This window comes from Spermophilus citellus (genome assembly GCF_964194105.1).
Source record: "Spermophilus citellus genome assembly, chromosome: 3".
NCBI classification, from domain to species: domain Eukaryota; kingdom Metazoa; phylum Chordata; class Mammalia; order Rodentia; family Sciuridae; genus Spermophilus; species Spermophilus citellus.
Window position 1 is genome coordinate 35,582,083 of NC_138184.1, and position 19,044 is coordinate 35,601,126.

A 19,044-nucleotide genomic window follows, 5' to 3' on the forward strand; every position below is an offset into this window, starting at 1 on the left:
CTGTGAGTCTAACATCTCCTTCCCTACTTTAAATGTAAAAAGGGCCAAGAGGTAACTATCCTGCCACCTCACCAAGAAATGAGTTTATTACATGACCCCCAGAGCTTGGGGGCAGAGTTTCCTAGAAGAAGAACCAGGTCAACCTGTTATGTAACTGGAGGTGGAGTCAGGTTTTGATGGAGTAAGCCTACACCTCCAGAGTCGTCAATAAGGGATGAGAAACAATTTCCTGTGGGTCTCCAATGAGTAGCTGGTATTACAGGCATACATCACCACATTTAGCTCAGAAGCAAGATCTGAAGGCCCTTGTCTAATGTGGCACCATACAGCATTGTACAGCTAAACAGTAGTATTTCTTTTTCTTCTTCTCAACTGATTCTACTGAAATAAGGAACAAGGACCAAGATGGATTTTATATTGCACATTGTAAAGAAAGATGTGTGGTGTAAAATGAGGGAGTAAGAAAGGCTGAAGAGCATCTAAATCCAAATTTCTAAGATGAGACATTTGCCCTACATTTGTGAACTACTGTAGATGCTTGTGAGGCAGGTTCTTGCATATGTTCTTATTTGATAAATAGCCTTGTCAGATACACATGCTGGACAGCATGCATCCTGTACCCTGGAGGAACTCATAGAACAGAGACTCCTCAAAGTCACACAACTGGCTAGCAGAGGGCCAGAGCTGAGATCCCAGATGTTCCCCAGAACAGTTCCTGTCCAATATGCATCAGTTTGAACCTCTTTTACTGCTTACTTTTTTATATGGAGAGTCTGTTAACACAAGTGCTGAGTTTCAAATGCCAAACAAGCTCTCTGTTGACCTCTTCCTATGGCAGTGCTGGGTGCTGAACCCAATGTCTCCTACATGGTAGGCAAGCACTCCACCACTGAACTGCATTCCCCAGCCCCGAGACTCTCAAAATGGCACGAAACCCATTTGTTTCAGATCTCAGTCAGTGTTGGCACTCCTTTTCCTCTTTGAAAACAATTTCACAAAATAAATGTTTAAACACCTGATATACTGGAAAAAGACAGAGGCTTCTGAACACATTGTCTCCTTCCTAAATGATCTGGTGCTCATAGATTTCCAGGGTGGATTTCAAAGTTCTTCCTACCCATGAATTCACTGGAAAAACAAACAAATAGATTTTTTAAAATTTACTTTTTTAAAAAAAACCCAGCATTCATCTCTCTTTGGGTACTGAGCATAGAAGTAAAGATACCATTATGTCTTGGCTAACATCCATAATTATTATGCAACACACTGCAAATTTATAGGGAGATTAAAAGGGAATTGTCCATGGTGGCTTCTTTTGGGTTCTCTATTATTATTTCCTAGCATTTTGTCTATGACATTTACAACAATAAGAGCTTTGCAAATTTTTAAAATAAATCTATGTAAGTTTAGTCCTGAATACTCAGCATAGTCCAGGATAGCTTGAAAGTTGCCTGTAAAAAGCCTTAATTTTGGCAGAATTCAGCTAGACTTCTGTGTAGGATGAGTGAGTGTTATCATTGTTTTTAAAAATATTTATCCTGCTTAACCCTGAATTTTTCTTTTTATACTAGATACTGTGATAATAGTTACCAGCTTGGTGGGAAAGTACAAGATTATGTTTCTTTTTTTATTTTTTTTAAAGAGAGAGAGAGAGATAATTTATTAATATTTATTTTTTAGTTCTCGGCGGACACAACATCTTTGTTTGTATGTGGTGTTGAGGATCGAACCCAGGCCACATGCATGCCAGGCAAGCGCACTACTGCTTGAGCCACACCCCCAGCCCCACAAGATTATCTTTCAAAACAATGGTCTAGAAACTGGATTTAATCCTCAACTTCTCAAGGAATGAACTTTATTAATTTAGCAAATTACTTACACTTCTATGCTTTGGTGGCCCTCGTATCAACTCAGTATACCAGTAATAAATCAAAACATCAATAATATCTACCTCAGTGGTCTCATGGCTACAAGGATAAACTGACATAAATATATGTGAGAGGTGTTTCAGAAACTTTCAATGGCCAAAGAGGATGCTCTATCATAGATTCTAGCATTTAGTTGTTTGCCTAAAATGTCAGATCATTTTGTTTAGGGAACCTCATATTTCTTTTAAACCGAATCAAGTAGGAAATAATTCTCATATCACCTGTGTAGTGTTCACACCAAAACACATATATCTAACCTGAACCTAGTCAACAGGAAAAGGCCAGACTAATCCAGAATTTGAGGCATTTTCAGATAATAGCCTCTTTGAAAAGCTTAAAAGAAAATGAAACAAAGAAAGACAAAAATAAAAGACAAAATTAAATGAAAAGATATCTTCAAAACAGACTACAGAATTTGTAGATTAAAGGAAAAAAGATGTCACAACTAAAGGCATGCAAAAGATGAACTAGATTTTAAAAAGATGGTAAAAATGGACAACGTGGGAAGATCTAGGGAAATTCAAATGTAGACTGTATGTTAAATGTTATTTGATCAAGTTTAAGTTCTTAGCTTATTTTGATATAGAAGGATCGACACAATCCTTATTCTTAGGAGATACATGCTGAAGTATCGGGGGTACATTGTTATAAAACTTTAACTTTCAACGTGTTTGGCAAACACAAACTCTGTCTATAATGTAGAAATGGCGATAGAAGTGGAAAACAATTAACAATTGGTTCAGGAAAAAATGATGGATATGTAGTTCACTGTCACATTTTTTTTCAACTTGTCTGAAAGTTTTAATTTTTTTTCTAAAGAAAATTTGGGGATAGGGAAGCTGCTCTGTCTTATAAAAAGAACTTCCAGAGGAGAAGAAATCCTCTTTTTGGTGAAGCAGGAGATCCTTAGGAATCCTAGTTAGCATATGGATGATCCCTTTATAGTTACACAAAATGGAAACCCCAAGTGCAATAAGCAACAATTCTCCGAAATAGCATTCTATGAACTCCAAGAATAAAATAGAAGGACTATACATTGCTATGTGAGACTTTTTCAGAGTGTACGTGGCTTTAATTGGAGAACACAGAGTACAGTGTGGCTGCTTTGCTAATTGTGTAACCTGTCTATCCCAGTTTTCTCATCTGAACTTGGGGTAAAAAACAACTCCCATATCACAAGGGTATGGTCAGAATTAATTGAGATAACATGCATGAAACATATAATAACTCTTAGTAAGAGTTACTACCACCGTATGTCATACTACTCCATCATCTTCAAGGTCCTTCTCATCACCATCACCATCATCTCACACTGTCTCCTCTCTGCTATGACAATGTGGAGCCCATAGAGGACAGCCACTCCACTTTGCCCCCAGTCTGCTTGTCCTTTTTCCTATGTTTTCTAAATCGTAATTTTATTTTTCACTTATCATTAACTTTTCCATATTGTTCCAAGGAGGAACTGATGGCCCATGTTCAAAGACTTAGTTACAGAAGAATTATGGAATGGTAAAGAAACTATAGCATGTAATGAACAAAAGGATGAGCAGTTGATTCTGATTGTCCCCTAACATTTTGTGGGCACCTCCTATGTACAAGGCACTGGACCAAACACTTTAGAGATGAAGAAAAATTATGCCCAAGATGGTCATATTTTGAGTCTCCCCATACCTGATTCATATGATGAGATTATGGACGTTTGGACTGATAATGCATTGAGATGTTGGGGTTGTTGGCATGTGTTCATATTAGAGGATGAATATCAATCTTTGGGGGCTAGAGGGTAGACCAAAAAATGGACCCTAAAATATTTGGATCTGGTCTCCAAAACCTATGAATGTTACTTTTTATGGAAAAGGAAACTTGGTAGATGTGATTAAGTTAGGCATCTTGAGTGATTCTAGATTATCCAGAAAGGCCATAAATGTAATTTTAAGCATCCTTATAAAAGGAAGGCAGAGGGAAATATAACACGAAAGGCAAGAAGGCAACAAAACTACTAAGGTAGAGATTGGAGTGATGTGAGTCCAAATCAAGAAATGCTGGAACCACTAGAAACTGAAAATAGCAAGAAATGGATTCTCCTTTACACTGTTTGGAGAAAATGTGGATGTCCAACAAATGGATTTTTGTCCACTGAAACTGATTTCAGATGTCTGCCCTTGAAACTCTCAGAGATTTGATGTGTTTTGTTTCAGCTAATTGGGTTGTGGACATTTTTTAAAGCAATCGTGGTAAACTTACACAGTAAATACAGAATAGAACTTGAGTGTTTCTTCCTGACTCCCCTTTCTATGGGTAATTCAGTACCCAACTTAGCTTGAGTTTCCTGGCAGCCAAAGGAAGAAAACAAAAAAGTCAAATGACAAAACTTGAGTTATCTCGTACAGCAAAAGATGATTAGCTCTTAACAGAGATACACATTTTCAAGTTTCAGAATTTTTAAAAGATCCTGGAAAAGGACTATGACACAACATTAATGGACAATGTTTAAATTTTCTTTGGTCTTAGGCATAAGGTGAAGTCATTGATCTGTGAAAGACTCTCTGAGCCCCAGAAAGATAAATTATTATCTATAGATGATGTTCATTAGAAATGCAGGATAAAATGAGGACGGGATAAAAAGTGTGGTGGCACAGGATGGTTAACAAGTGAGAGGTTTATTTACAAACAAAGTCACTTGTGACAATGAAAAGTAGCTGGGGACAACTGTGCTAGAGCAGCTATTCTAGCAGAAACTGTCCAGGCTCAATAAGACGCAGGATCGTCTCACAGACAGCATCCTTAAGAGTTAGGTGAAAGTCTGGACAAGCTCACAGGCTGTCACTTGAAAAGAATATGTTGATCCCTGACTGAGAATAAAACAGACATCTGTGCCGGATACGTGTCAGTGTAAACTCAAAACTTCTGGACATGGGGCCAAAATTATCAGAGTCTTCAGGAAATGGGGTTAAATATTCTATTTAGGCCTTAGTCTTTTATTAGATATCTAGGTTGCCTCCTACCTTTTGCTACCATAAATAAGGTAGAATTAAAATAATTCCATATATGGTCCCCATTACTCAAAGAACCACTGGATAACATAATGGACAATGACTTCATGGAGAGTTGGTTACATCATCCAGTTTGTATAGAACCTGAGTCAAGAGCATCAAGAGTGAACTGCGCAGAGCTGGGCTGTTCCATGGGAAGGCAGCAACTTGGGGAGGCTGAATTGCCCTCTCCTCATTTTGGCCATTGTGGACCCTGGTGCACAATGATGGGGACCATTTTCATTGTCTTAGTCTTTATGCTTCCTGGTCAGAAAAGAGCAGATCAAAAGACAGTGTCCCATTTTTTTTTTTGGTCAAAACTTTATATTAAAAAAGGCCTTTTTATTTTACAGCTACTGCAACATTTTCTTGGCTATAGTCCACTGTTTTTTCCAAGAAGAGTCACTGGGGGAAAATGATCCCTTTATGTATTTTCATTGAAAAACATAGCTAAGCAAAGATATATGTATAAGGTTGCTTTTTCTTTGAGGCATTGTTTGCTAGAGCAAAAAAAAAAAAAAAAAGAAAGAAAGAAAAAGAAAAAGGATTTTAAAAACTAGAATAAATCTATTCACCACAAACAGATTGATTAAATAAATATGGTTACATCAATAAAAAGAAAGAGGTCATCTGCAAGTCCAGATTATAAAAAAAAAAAAAGTCAACGACATATCACAGGCAAAATTTTTATGTGCAAAACAGAAAGACACACATACACATATACACACAAGAGCTTTAAAATGTTATGGAAGAATTATGAAAAAAAACTGATACAAATCTTACCTCTAGAAATTGTTCTGGATGTATAGAGGTGAATTTATATTTTTTATCTTACACCATTTTCTACTGTTGTAATTTTTTTTTTTGCCATGAATGCTATCATAATTAACTAGACAATAAAGGGGATTGGCCAGTGGGCACTGACTGATAACCTAATCTGTTAAGGGCTATAAAATATACAAAGTATCTGAAATGTGGTATTTCTTCCTGATCAGCCCCCCTGGACAGTCATTTAAATAAGCTAAATAAAACTACCTTTACTACACTAAAACTCTCAGTTCTGATAGCAGCCGGCGGGGGTCTGTTTCCTTGAGTATAAGTGAGAATAATACCCATTTCATTGCTTTCTGATATGGTTTTGCTAATACCTGTCTCATAGTAGATGCTTGACCAATATTACTGACTCCAATACACTTGCAAAGGGATCGGAACCGAGTTTGGCTTTTCCAGGGGTTGTATAAAAGGCTAGGTATCTGAAGGTTCTACCAAGTAAATATCCTGAAGTCAATGGATATCAATCTGTTAAAGTTTCTGATAATTTGCATTCAAGTATCAACTAACCCAGAATTTCCCAAATAGATGTGGCCCCCTGCCAAAGCCCCTATCCTCATATCTTTATTTTTACAGTGTAACCATCCACAGAATAAGACATTTGCTAAATTCAAACCTAACTGAGCAGCATCTAAGACTACCTCTACTACTGGCTATATTCTCTCACATTACCAAAATGCTCCGTAGGAGTATAAAGTGGTGAGTTTTGCAAATGAGAATTCTCATTGCACTTGATCATTATCAAGCTGCATAGTATTAACATGGAGAAATACCCAACACCAATTACTATATGTGTAGGCAAAGATGAAAAAATTAATAATTCACAGCTATTGCTAAGGGTCATTTTTTTTGTTTAATTAATGTCCCTTGATTAAAACTACTCATGCCTATAAGTAAATTAAAACAAATGGGCTATTATCATGTTTGAATTTTATCTTTTGCTATTTCTTCATCTTCAGTCACCATTTTTTTTTTGGTGAAAATACTGTTTAAAAATATAATTCTTAAAGGCCCATAAAATCTTACAAATGGCATTTTTAAAAAGAGGTTTGGAGTTAGACATATTTAAGTTTATTTACTTTGTTGTTCAACCACTTACTATTTATTGCTAATAATTTGCTACTTATTAGTCTTGTGATTTTTTTTTTTTGGAAGGGGTGGGTACCTGGGATTGAACTCAGGGGCACTTGACATTGAGCCACATCCCCAGCCCTATTTGTATTTTCCTTACAGACAGGGTCTCACTGAGTTACTCTGCACCTTGCTTTTGCTGAGTCTGGCTTTGAACTCATGATTCTCTGTCTCAGCCTCCCAGGTTGCTGGGATTACAGGCGTGAGCCACCAGGCCTGGTTTAGTTTTATGATTTTTAATGCATGTTACTTAACATTGGACACAATGTTTTCATCTGTAAAATGAGCACATGATGATACCTATTTCACATGGTTTGGTAGATTGTTTCCACAAATGGCTTTTACTTGCTCTTCATTCTGTGTTATCCATGCTTTTTTTGGCAAAGGGATCCCAAATCATCCCCCATTGAGAGTTGGAGTCTATTTTTCCCACACTTTGAGTCTAGGCTGGCTTGGGATTTGCTTTGACTATACCCTGAGGTTGAAGGGCCCCTGTGCCAGTTCTGATCTCAGGCCCTTCCAACAGACCTTGTGTGCTTCTGCTTTTGCTCTTGGAACTCTGTCCAGTCTCCATGTTAACCAGAGCTGGCTAGCCTGCTGAGAGGTCTGAGACAACATCAAAGAAGCCAGCTGTCTCAACTCAGTGCCAACCACACTCCAACACGAGAAAGCCCAGCCCAGATCCCCAGAGCCAACTCTCCAATCTCTAGCTGAGAAACACACCAATGAATGAGCCCAGCTAAGCCCAGAACCACCATGCTACTCACAGATTTGTGAATAATAATAAATGACACTAAATTTAGGGGTACTTAAAATATAGCTAAAGCTAATTGATGCACATGAATATTTTAACAAATGAATATATATATTTATTTTCACAAGGTCTGATCAGTATTTAACACCTGTACAGTAACAATTAATGAAAGAGTATGCTTCTGAAGAAAAGCATACTAAGGAACTCATTCAAAAATGTTATAATTGCTCCATGCTGAAGGATATCAGCCATCCCACTGTCATTAGAAACCAAATTACCTAATTCTATCTGCTGACCATCACAGTCAATAATGTTCCAAGTTGTTATGGTAACCTCTGAGTAGCCCAGAAAAACTGATACACAGATGAAAGATATTTATGCAATTATAAGGTCAGATCTGAACAACAAATTTAAACATTGTTTGCTTATATATCCCTGGTATCCAGCACAGTGTGTTATGTGCAGTCAGTGCCCTCTAGCAGTGTAGTCTAGTGGTTAGGAGCAAGGACTCAGACTTTATGCTGACTCTAAACCTCAGTTCCTTCAGTAACCTTGCTTTCCTCATCCATAAAACGAGCAAAACAGTAGTCCTTACTTCTTCTATTCCTACGAAGGATAAAGTGAGATTATTTTGGTAAAGGACTTAGAACAAAACCTGGTGCACAGTCAGTGCACAATAAATGTAAGCTAGTGTTCATTTTTGAATAGTTTTTGTTTTAAACATTACTCATGGAGCTGGGCGTGGTGGTGCATGCCAGTAATCCCAGCAGCTTGGGAGGCTGAGGCAGGAGGATGGCGAGTTCAAAGCCAGCCTCAACAATGGCGAGGTGCTAAGCACCTCAGTGAGACCCTGTCTCTGAATAAAATACAAAATAGGGCTGGGGGTGTGGCTCAGTGGGCGAGTGTCCCTGAGTTCAATCCCCAGTACCCACCCCACAAAAAAAAATTACTCATGGAAACAGGACCCATGTGGTAATTCCAAGTGTCTGTGTGTGCGCTTTCTACTTCTCCCCAGCTCTCAGAAGCTATCCTGCAAACACCCAAGACAAACATCAAAGAGCTGACGACAAGGGAAGCAAAGGTTCCAAAGATCCAATGAAGAATTTAAATGTTATTCCTTGGGAATCCTGAGCATCCAGAACTGAAATATATAACATTTTATTAATTCAAGAGTCACTGCAAGCACGTGGATAGTATGAGGTTCTCATTGCACGTTTCATCTGCAAAGGACTTCCATGAAATGGAGCCTGCTATCCATTAGCCAGCCTGAAGTGCAGAGCCCCGGGAGATCTGTTCCCCACTTTACTTAGGCCATTTACCCCCCAGCAAGCCTTGTCCAGAACTGTGGCCTCACACAAATTCTCCCTAAATCACCCAAGCCGATGACCTGAGACTGACGCCTGCATCCTGATTTCAATTAGAGAGGAATAGAGACATCATTTGCACTCGGCTTCTCCTTCCATCCAGTGTTTTTCCTAATCAGGAATTCAAAATCTGGCTACAGAGTCAGTGAAGTGGATAAAAGGCCTGGAGTTGAGACAGATTGCACAGATAATGTATGAAATGGGAAGCCAGGTAGCCAGGAATCAGCTCATAACCAGAACAGCTATTTTGAATCTCATCATGTTTTCTTTCAGAACCACTGCCCATTAAGCCAAGTAACATTGCTACCCTGCAACCTGTTGGCAGAAACCCAGTGGTGTGCAAAGCATGCCCAACCTTCATATGATTTGCCCCAGATTTAGGGTTTTCATTTTATCAAGCACCTTAACCTACATTCTAAAGCCACCTTCCCAAGCATCTCATGGGAGATCATACAAGGTCAACATTTTGCTCATTTATGTTATCCTGTGACATATATTGTTCAAAGAAACTGAGGTCCTCCTTACAGGAGAAGACAAAATGTAACACCAACCAAAACAAGGTCAAACATAGAAAGTGCCTGAGTACAATTTAATTCTCACAGTGGGATCACCAGACAGGCTGCCTCCTGTTTACCTAATTATGCCAGTGAATCAACAAGGCATTTCCTTTTAGATCAATGGCTTGGATTTAATTTAGAAACATCCTTATTGCTCTATTCTCCAATTGGGTTCTTGTAGGTACTGGAGATTGAATTCAGGGACACTATTCAACAACAGAGCTACATCCCCAGCCCTATTTTGTATTTTATTCAGAGACAGGGTCTCACTGAGTTGCTTAGTGACTCACTATTGCTGTAGGCTGGCTTTGAATTTATGATCTTCCTGCCTCAGCCTCCCAAGCCTCAGGGATTATAGGCATTCACCACAGTGCCCGGCTCCAGTTGGGTTCTTTATCTTCTCAGATAGTCATGTGTTTTTCCAACCAAAAGAAATCTTCCTTTCACAGGAAAGAAATCCCTCAAAATTAAAAAAAAAAAAAAAAAAAACGGAAATCAGGACTGAGATTATGGCCTATCTTTTCCATACCGTGCAGCTCAACAAATCCCTACTGGGAAATTCATGAACGTGAGTTGGCTTGATTTTCCACTGGGAACCACCCGGAAAAATTAACAGCTACCCAGGGACTTAACTTTTGTCAACAACAAACCAAATAAAACTTTCCAAGCCCATTTAATTGTCTATATGATGCAGTGAGACTTCTTCTATCTCCTTGCTCAGATGTAACAGGCCAGTTGAAGTAAATCTGAATTGGTATTCTCTATCCTTGCATTTACTCTATCTCGGTGAATTTACTCTATCTCAGTGAACCAACTGGCAGGTAAGATAAGTAAAAATGGTAGGAATCCATCCAGGCTAAAAAGCCAAGCAAGTTAAGCAGAAGAAAGATAGTTGTTTCCAGAATAAGAGAGTGTAAATCCTCATCTTGCCTCCTGTTAAAGGCTTGCCTAACTTTTAAAAAGTAGATCACCATCATATTAACATGCAGTCATAAATTTCCTTTCCCAAAAGACAGAAATTGTGACCAAATAGCTAGTGTATCAAAGCAATTTTTATACATAGCCAGCTCAAACATGTATTCGGTCAAGTGCTAACAACTCCACTGGTGGTTGTTTTTTTGCATTATATAGTCACAGTTTATGAGCATATGAAGAGAACGAGTCTGGCATGGTCTCCCTGATTCTCCGACTTAGTAACACTCCGTCTAGCCAGGAATATAGCTCACCCGAGTGCTCCTTTCTCTTCCTGTGGCCAACTCAGCAATCCCTAAAGTCACACATTTGGAAGGATTGGACAGAGCAGAGCAAAAAGCATCCATGCATCGGTTGGGCCTGTGGACCATCTGAACATCACATCTGTGGGTGTCCCCAGGGTGACCTGTGGGCTGGTGACAGTGTGGGCTCTGGACATGTTTGCTCAATGAAGGGCTGAGTAGCTGAAAACATGCTGGAGTTTCTCACAAACTTAACACTCTTATGAGGAGAGAGCTGGGCTCCTCCTTCCCCAGGGCAGACTTGGCTATCTCTCATCTGTATGCAGTCCGTGTGGAAATGAAGGAGGAGGAGGAGGAGGAGAAGGAGGAGGAGGGAGAGCTACTAACTGTGAGCTTCTCCTCAGGCAATTAGATTTCAAATAAAACACAGAGCCTCTCTCACTGGAAAAATGGGGAAAGCAGCCCCCAATTCACGAACACTGACATCGGGCCTGATCCTGACAATGACAACTCTGCTCACCCCAAATCACCCAGAGATGTCCCTGGTCAGCAGGAGGACAGGCTCTGTGAGGAGATGTTCTTGTTTAGCATGTCAGAAAGGGTCCTGGTGGTCTAAGATACACTGCCAGCAAGCCTGTGGCATGGCCTGTCCCCCCCTGCCAAAACAAACACACATAGAGTCAAAATGAGAAGGTGAGATATTTATGGGGGGGTGAGGCAGGGAGAGATGGAATCTGTCCTGGTGGATTTTTCATTTCCATGTGTCAGCATTTCCCTCTGTGCCTCCACTTTGATTCTGGTTTGAAAGAAAGATATCATTATCCATCCTTATGGAGATGGAGCAGCTGCAAGGACTCCGGTGCTCAGCTGGTGGGACTCCCTGGAGTCCAGGTGAACGCTGGGGCTGCAGACACTGGCCTCTCTCTAGCTGAAGCAGGGGGTGCTCGTTCTGTAATGGAGAAACTGAGGCCTGGGTCATGTAAAGAGGTACATTTTTTTTTTTCTTTTCTAGGTAGTAGATTTTTGTATGTTTGGAGATCCCAGCTGATCTGTTCACAGCCAACCAACAGTTATTGACAGCAGAGGCAGTTCTTGCTGGTCTACAGGCAGACAGGGAGGGAGAGGTTAAAAAGTCTATTCCAGGCAGCCATGGGGGTTGGTAGGACAGTCATTATTCTCTACCGTGCTGGCAAATATTCCCTGGCTACACTGAACTCCTTCCCTTGGCACAAAGAAGCAACATTACTCTTTCAGTGGTCCCTTATTTAAAATGTGTGCCTGCTCCCCTCTGTAGGGAAGCATTCTCTGCTACCAGAAAACGGCAGATGCCACACTGGCTTGAAAGAGCTACTGGGCATATTTTTAAACACTTATCCCTTTAATATTAATCTGTTATCTTGAAACTTCCATCTTATGTCTTCCCAGGCATGCATCTCCTTCTGAGATGACCAAGATGGTTGCTTCAACGAGATATCTCTAGAGTACCAAAGCAGGAAAGAATCTGAGAAAGAAAAAAAAAAAAAACTTTCCAGAGGCTACTTATGAAATATCTCCTTGGTTGGTGGCTCCATCCAGCAGCCACTGTGGGATGGCACAAAGCTGTGGGAGGGCGGGGGAGTCAAGGCTAATTCCTGACTATTTAAACTGGCGGATTATCTCAACCCCTGCTTCTCTTCCCTTTCCATCTGCCTCCTTGGGTCTGCTCATTATCACCAGCACCAGGGGGAAGGCAGAGGAAATGAAGGGAGATGAAATTCAAATGAATAGATTGTGCCACTTGTTAGCAGCTCAGCTCACAAGTATACAAGGGAGTGGGGGGAGGCTGCAGCTCTTCTGTGGGTTTCAAGGCTCCATGCTATTCTTGTCCCCATGCTGCCAGGCAATATCGAGTGGGATGTATGGAAATGATCTGTGGGATGAAAGAAGAAAGGGTGGGGAGCTCTCTCCAGCAGTAGCTTTTTTCAAAGAAAAAGGCAAAGGAATCATATGCTCAGCAGCTTGCCACCCGGAGTAGCCCAAATTTTACTAAGCAAACTCAGGTTTGGAAGCATACTATCCCATCTGAAGTAGAGAAGAGGAATGTGAGGCCATATTTAGAGCAATTATAATGCAAAGGACGCACTGATTGTCATAGCAGCGGAAAAAGAAAATGATGAGGAGGTCTCCTTAAAAGACAGTGCCAAGGACAGCCAAAGCAGAAGGAAGCAGGATCTGTTCTGAAACACCCAAGGATAATGGAAAGCAACAAAAAAATGCATTAAGACCGTCAAGTCCATTGTCAGCAACATGGATGAATGGCAGGGAGAGGATAGATCCCTGGGCTAGGCAGAATTGCCTTCTTCACTCTGAGTTTATGAGATAGGGAGGAGTTGGACTGTAGCTACCAGTTTCCTAATCTGCTCTGTTTGTGGCAGACACTATGAGGCACCACCCAGTGACCCCTGCATTGAAGGGCTTGACTTAGCTGCTGGAAGTGCTGGTAGCAGAGAGCTTTCAGGTTTCAGCCCCTTTGGGGATTGCCTGTGGGGAGTGCCACTTTGTTTTTAGAAATAGCCCTCATCCCATGACTGATCAGTGGGGGAAGAAAAAGGTCTGGCTATTGCAACCCAATTCGGGGCACATCTGGAGGGTCATTCTAGATCCTGAGCTGCCTGTGGGGTAGGCCAAGGCTCTTGCTGGGTCTCTCTCTCTCTAGTCTTTCCCTCCTATCCACAAACATTAAAACCAAGAGTACTCAATAAACCTTTTGCAGATCAAATCAGAGTATTCTGCCCTGGTGTCTCAACTTGCAATAGTTTGTGGTCACAACTTTTTTTGCTCACTCTGTTTGGGACATACAAGCTGTTATTTTTTTTTTTTTCTAAGATGAAGATTTACTTTTGCATGTGAGGTTGGTGCATACCTTAAGAAGAGAGGCTAAGTAATGCATCAGAGAAGAAATGCAAACCCAGGAGGTGGAGAACACAGGAGAGAAAAAGGTCACGCATGATCCAAATGGAAACTGAATAAAAATACTAGGTTTTAAATTAAATATTAAAAGAAGCAGTGTTGAAGTTATCATAAGGAGCCGATCACTAAGATGTAATGACTATATATTTCTAAAATATTTATGGCACCCAAATTAGGTCCACAAGTAGAAAAGAAGAAAACATCATGGCACTGGAAATGAGGAGTAAAGGAAATAGACAAGGAGTTTACTTGGGCAACATAGGGATATGATCTGGAAATATCCCATACCAGGACTGGGTCTATTAATGAGCAACTTTTGGCTAACCCTAAGAACATGGTGTTTTCTTTCTAGGGGAACTGTTGGTAATAAAAACATAGAGAATGTGTGTCATCAGATAAAAGGCACAGCAAGACTGGACTAAGATACTGACAGAGCATATCTGCACAGAGTCCATTACAGAATCACCAAATGGCATTAGAACAGATGCAGCATTTAGACCCCAGGTCTGAGAGGAATAAACTAGGAAAGTACTCAGTGAATGAAAATGCATGAAGCCAAGATCTTTTTGAATTACAGGGAATTTCCATCAATTGAAGTGACTTAGAGAATTAAGGAATAGCCATAAAATAGAACAGCACAAAGCTGGTGTTATATATATGTACATATATATCCATCACCATACTGACCTTGCCCTGGCTCTTTCAAAAAGGAGATAACACCACCTTACATTTGAATAGTGTTATAGGGTCTTAGGGTTTATCATGCATGTTTCCAGGGGTAGAGTTCTCATTACAGTGCTTCACAAAATTTTCAGCACCATTTGTTCTGGAAAACGGAGGACTGCCCTTCCCCACTGTTATGATTTGGATCTACAGTGTCTCCCAAAGGCTCATGTGCTCATGTCCCTGGTGCAGCAATATCCAGAGGTGGGGTTTTGTATAGTGACTGGACCATGAGAGCTCCGACCTCACCAATGGATGAATCCATAGCATTATGGCGAGGTGGAAATGGCGGAATTTGTGGCCTAGCCTGAGGGAGCAGGTGGTGTACCCTGGAAGGGTTTATCTCATCCCTGGTCTCTTCCTCTTTCTCTCTCTCCTTCCCGCCCTCTATGAAATGAACTGCTTTCCTCAGCCCTTCTGCCATGACATTCGCCTTCCTTCAGGGCCAAAGGACTAGAACCAGCTGACCATGGACTGACCATCTGAAACTGAGAGCCAAAATAATTTTTTCTCCTCTAAGTTGATTCTCCCCATATTTTGTACCAGTGACAAAAACCTAACACACCTACTCTCTTTGAAGTTAGGTGTGGCTTCATCATCACTTTGGTTAGCGAATTCTGAACAGAACTTAAGTGAGTTTTAAGCCTCCCTTTAGACTCCCCCCGTCCTCTCAGTTACTTCCTAGGTCAGTGAGTAACTAGGAAAAGCAGATTCCATCACTGACCCATGCTGCACACAGTACATGAATGAGATCTAAACTTTTGTCCTTTAAGACCTCTGAGATTTGGGGCTTATTTGTTATTACTGCACTATGAGCCCATCCTCACTGTTACAGCTTGAGAGTCTTCCACAGATTAAAGAAAAGAAGATTCAGAAAAATGTAAGGCCTTATCCATGGTACATCTGATTACTGTAAATGTTCTAATATGTGTGGGAAATAGAGTAACAGAGAGGCTCTCCTGGTGAACTTGGGGTTATGGATGCCATGTAAATAATGAGTTCATTGTTAACCTGTTAAATGTTTGCAGAAAGTCGGTGCTATGGTTTAAATATCTATAGCCTCCAAAACCTATGCTGAAATTCAATTGCCATTATAACAGGTTGTTATGATGTACCTGTGAGATGTGAGTAGGCCACAGGTCTTGGCCCTCATGGGTAAAATTAATGTCATTTAAAAGGAAGACTATGGTCCTCTTTTATCTCTTTGCCCTTCTGCTTTCCACCATCTGATGATGTATCTGGAAGACTATCACTAGAAACCAGCACCTTGATTTTGGATTTCTCAGGTCCCAGGATTATGAGCAATAAATTTCTGTTTGTTATAAATTGCCCAGATATTGATATAACAGCACAAAATGAAATACTAAGTCCATTTACTTACTACGATAGTTAATAAGTGGGCTAAAACAATGGACCAGAATTGTCAGACAAGAGATAGAAAAAAGTAAGCACCACAGATAGCAGATACCACTGTCAAGGTCAGATCTGATTTTCAGACTAACCTGCCTAATTCTTAATGCTTCTTCATCCTTTAAATGCCACATAGATCAAGACTGACCTGATTTCATGGGAACCAGTGGGACTGACTGGTTCCATATGATCTGCTTTCACCCTTGGATCAATAGACACCATCACAAAATGCAAAATCTTTATAGAGAGGGCTAGACTGTTCTAAGCTTTGTTTTTCAAAAGAGGAAAATGGGGAGCTTTCAAGAAATTGTTTAGATGAAAAAATGTTCATCTAAATTGTTATTTAGATGATAACTTGAGTCAATCATCTAAATTGGCTGATTCACTAGCAGAAATGGGACAAATCCACAGTAGACGACTCTGACAAAAGGATCCCATGAAAATTTTAACAAGCCCTATGGTCTCAGGATCAGACTCTATCAGACATCAAGATGCTCAGGAGCAAAGCTCATAGATCTGGCACCAAGATTTGTCTAGCAAAGTGCTATAAAGTGAGAGCACAGGTGTACTCCTGAGAAGTTCTGCAGATATCACAGTAGAAGTGGGCAGCCCAGTTCTGCATAAACAAGCAAGGCTGGGAGAAATGGAAATCTGGAGGTCCACTGCCAGCCAGGATGGAGAAGTGAAGCAGTCCTGCTTTGAGTAAGTACCATTTTAGGAATGGAGTCCAGAATTGGTTTCACTGTTCTAATAGGTTGTACCCTGAGTCTGCCCAGCCATGATGCTTCCATTTCTGTACTGCACCAGGACTTTGAAAATAGCTTTCATTTCTGATGCACTCACTATCCCTTACAGATGAACCTCTGATCCCCTTTTTCATTTCCATAGACCTTTCTGGGGCTTCTGCTTGACTTAAACTGATGTGCCCCCAGGGACTATCCTGTTCCAGCTGCACGTCAAATCTCGCTTTGGCAACATCTGGAGATCCCAGTTCCTGCTGCCACAGTGTTCCCTACAGATCAGACAAAAGTGGTGTTAAAATGCCATCCTGTAGAGAGCCAGTGTTTACCATGTTTACTATGTCTCCCATATAACCTCTGATCTCCCTTTCCCTGGTCCTGCCCTTTCTGAACCTCTACTGTTAAACGGTGTCCTGGAAGTCCCAGCATGTACTGCCACTAAACATGGCTAGAATACAACGGACCTCAGAGTTGAGCTGCCTGGGTGGAACTGGTATAAAAATGGAGACGGGATTGTTTTTGTCTGTTATTCTCACACGCTGCAGAATGCCCAAGTAGAGAAACACAGTGTAAATTAGGAAATCTCAGATCTTGCATTGTTTTGAGCAAACACAAGGGAAGAGTGAAACAGGAACTAGAAAGCTAATTGGAGCAGAGGGAAGAAAAACAGCAATCTTCTGACACTTAATGTGCTGGGGCTGAACTTCCACATACACAGTGGGAAGGGGTAGAGGAATCCTGCTGGGGCCATGCCACCCACCATGTGAGGACCTTGAAGCTGTGGGGAGGTCTGGTGGGCTTCAAAGTGAACACTAGCCACCTCCAAAGGAAGCTTGTGGTTTTGGGCTAGGGACTATCATCCTTGTGGCACTTGGCCAGGAAAGATATTATACGGTCTCAATGACAGGACTTCCTGGAAGGAAAAGAAAGAGCTTTTCCCCCCAGGAACAAAAGCAAAAGGGAAGGTGGTTTCTCAGTAAACCAGGCCACTTGACAAAAAGCAACCAAAGAAGTTTTCTGGTGCAGGTGACAACATGTGTGTGCCCCCGGGAGTGGGGGTGGTGGAGGGGAGAGGAAGCAAAGGGGAAAGAGGGTAAATTGAGAGTTTGCTGAGGAGACAGAGGCAATAATGACATGCAAGCCACATGTGGAGAAGCTCTCGGTCCTGGGTTCTGTGTAAGGAGAGCAAAAGGAAGATGAAATGCCCGAGTTGCACTAGAGGAGGGGCTGGCTTCAAAGCTCCTGCCAAGTCCTGTCTGAGAAGGGATTAGGGGTTAACTGTTTAACTTGGCTACAGTGTAAAATGGATCTAGTTAACTACCAAATCTGGTAAACACATTGCATATCCTGACTTATTAAATGAATTATTTTGTTTAAACATTCAATTCAAGAGCCTTTACTTATTTCAGAAATGCTTGTGTTTATATCCAAGGCCCATCAACAGCTGGTGGCTCCTCTCACACAGTGATGGACTTTAATGATGATGTAGTGATGAGAACAACGATTGTGATGGGAGTGGCTGACACTTACTTAGCCCTTACTTTGGACACGGTGCTGTCAACACAGTTCATCCTCCATTGTACTTTCAGAGCTACCCTGGAAACTATCAACCGTTGACATCCCCTTTCACAGATGAGAAAATCAAGGTTCAGAGAAGCTTACTTAAATTAGTTGAAAACCTGGATTTTGATCTAGATTTGCCAACACCAGAGACTGAGCTCTTAAGTATTATGGACAAATGTTTCCTGCTGAGAAGAAATTGAGGGGTTTATGTCTATTCCTTTCCATCATACTGCAAGGAAGAGGGATTTCGTATGTACTAATATGTTTAATAAGTAAATTTAATTTAACCTTAGTTTTCTAATATAATTTCTCTGTTACAACTACAAGTTTTCCCCCACATAATCTATACCCACAATTATGTTTGTTAATATAGTTTAGTGTGATTCAAAGAGACTGACATGATGTTAACTATGTTTAAACGTGAAAGAACAATAAAAACGTACAAGAAAATGTCAACAAAAGCAGAAAATGTAATATGTAATACTCCTCTTAGCAAATAGCAATGACATTCATTCATTAATAAGACATTTATTTGGAACCTACTATATGCCAGGTACTGAATAAGGAGTGATGGATGCAGAAATAAATGCAACAGAGAGCCCCTGTCTTCATAACAGAGACTAGACATCAGATAGGAAGGTGGCCCCCACCTGCTCATGTGACAGAGAATTCCTGTTTCTAAATATTAGCAACAATAAATAAGTGAATGAATAAATAAATAAATAAATATTAGTGACAATAAAAGAGAAAGAAGGCTTGAGGCTCACTGACCAGCAGTCTTAGTTCTGCAGTATGATGATGGGCAGATGATCCAACTGCTCTAGGCTTCTGTGAACTCATCTATGGAA

The 19,044-nt window shown here is 40.6% G+C and overlaps 1 protein-coding gene across 14 annotated transcripts in view; it reads right to left on the reverse strand.

Annotated features, from left to right (window-relative positions):
• LRRC3B (leucine rich repeat containing 3B) overlaps positions 1–19,044 on the reverse strand; it is an 82,951-nt gene that overhangs the window by 9,103 nt on the left and 54,804 nt on the right. For 3 of the 14 annotated variants that reach the window (XM_081286434.1, XM_081286449.1, XM_081286447.1), the window contains exon 2: positions 9,888–10,057. The exons of 4 other annotated variants lie outside the window; for them this stretch is intronic. The gene's annotated coding sequence lies outside the window, so the exon portion shown is untranslated. Of the gene's footprint in view, positions 1–9,887; positions 10,058–10,823; positions 11,466–18,967; positions 19,037–19,044 lie in introns of those variants that run through there. 7 more of the 14 variants (XM_081286435.1, XM_081286436.1, XM_081286445.1 and 4 more) reach the window with 6 other exon arrangements.